The 1924-nt window shown below is 44.6% G+C and overlaps 1 pseudogene; it reads right to left on the bottom strand.

Moving 5' to 3' along the window:
- Positions 1–643: 643 nt before the first annotated feature.
- On the bottom strand, positions 644–1269 carry LOC128102491 (sorcin-like; annotated as a pseudogene).
- Between the last annotated feature and the right edge of the window lie 655 nt (positions 1270–1924).

Here is a 1924-nt window from a genome sequence, read left to right as displayed (position 1 = left end):
AAGCATAATTAACCAAAGTTTGGATGAATGACAAAGAAGAATGTGGTGACAGCATTTTGCCACTCAAGTTGTCTACAGGTTTTTAAAAAGAGGCGGACAATGGTCATTCAATACCTGTGTCCACTCATAAGGCTTTCAAACCTGGTGAATCCTGACGCCTATACTTTCGTTTGAGTATGTGGATTACCACGTGCACTGGTTTGTTTCACACCCTGTGGGCCTAGGTCACTTATGAAAGACTACCCCACAGGAAACTTCTAACCACCTTCCTCAAGGAAGGAAAGGATAACAGCCAAGTCTGATGAAAAGATCTCATATGTCACAAGAAAATGCATAATGTGCTGTAAACATTTTGCATACTGAAGTTTGTATATATGAGGGTGGGCAGGAAAATAGGGCATGGCTGATAATGACTCAAGACATTCTGACTGGTACAACAGACGTGTCCTTCTATTATCAAACTTCAAGAACGTATTATTAAAATTAAAAATGAAGCTCTGGTTGTATATAAAGTCAAAATCTCATTCAACAGTTGTCGGGGAGTGCTGGTGGGAATCTGCACATAGCACCGAAAGCCTGAAGGAAGAAGCAAGGGCCGACTTCAGCTGGAACGTTGAGTGTGTTCAGACAGCTTCTTTTTGACTTAGACGACTGAAACACACTGAATGAAATCTTACATGAGAAATTCACCGTTCCTTGTTGACCAGAATCCTGACTTCCAACACTGTCTGTGAGAGCCCTCACTTTGTCACAGAAGGCGATGCAGTCATCAAAGGTGACCTTCCCACTGGTGCTGTATTGCTTTGCAATTGAATTCACAGTTTGGGGGCTCAACCTGAATCCCATTGTTGTCAGGGCCTTCTGCAGTTCCTGGGGGTCCACTGTTCACGCCTATTGCTGGTGAAACTAATGAAGTGGTGTTTCCAGCCATTCAGCACAGCCCAGAGCTCTTTAAATTCATTGATTCCCATGGTGCCAGATTCTGTCCAACATTGAAACCATAAGGCAACAAGCCTCCAGATTAAAAAGTTTGTATTCTTCATCAATGCCAGACTGTGTTAGACGTCTCTGCAACCCGTCAACATCAATTGGTCTATCCTCTCCAGCCACAGCAGCAAAGTAACTCTACAGTGGATCCTGAGTTTGTCCTGGGAACACAGGCCCCCCAGGAGCCCCTCCATACCTGCCTCGGTAGTACCTGCCACTGGTGCAGGGTGCCTGGGATACACCACTATGCAGACTGTGCTTCTGCCCTGCACCACTAGACATACTCTTTGATCATGAAACTTGCATCAGTTACTTTTCTTGTGACTATACATCTAACAAGAAGCGATCTTGGGAGCTAGCATTTGTTTACTGTAGCTCACAGTGTCGTGGCTGGGAGTGCATAGCCACACAATGGTTCACCACTGTGATGGAGGGTTCTTGTTTACACCTGTAGCTAATCAGGAAGCAGAGCAAAGGGTGTGCCAGGAGTCAAACATACGTCTCCAGATGAGTCTAGATAAGTCAAACTTCTGGTAAGTTTCAACAAAAGAGCGCTTCTAAGCTCTGTGCTCACATTGCTGCTCATGCCTCTTCTGCCTACCACTGAATTCTGCTGGTGTTTCTTCTCAGCCTCCTCTTTCCCCACATGTATTATCTCTTAGTGGAACAACTGTGATAGCCTCCTTGAGGCCTCTGCCTGCACTGTGATGGCATCTGCCTTTAGCATCGAAAGTGACTACCTGTCAGCACAAATCACATTGTGTAAAACTTCTCAATGGTGTATTATTGTAATAATATCCATTATTCTTAGGATCGAGTCCAATCTAGCAGGTCTTGAACAATCCAATTCATAGTCATGTCTTTAGCATCCTGGTTTTCTTTCAGCTCCTTGAATTTCCAAAGCTTCCTACCATCCTGGAACCCCCTCTCACTTCAC

This window comes from Peromyscus californicus, unplaced genomic scaffold (genome assembly GCF_007827085.1).
Source record: "Peromyscus californicus insignis strain IS unplaced genomic scaffold, ASM782708v3 Scaffold_11__1_contigs__length_118956290, whole genome shotgun sequence".
Taxonomy (NCBI): domain Eukaryota; kingdom Metazoa; phylum Chordata; class Mammalia; order Rodentia; family Cricetidae; genus Peromyscus; species Peromyscus californicus.
Note: the sequence above shows the minus strand (reverse complement) of the source record. Positions and strands in the feature narration are given on the sequence as shown.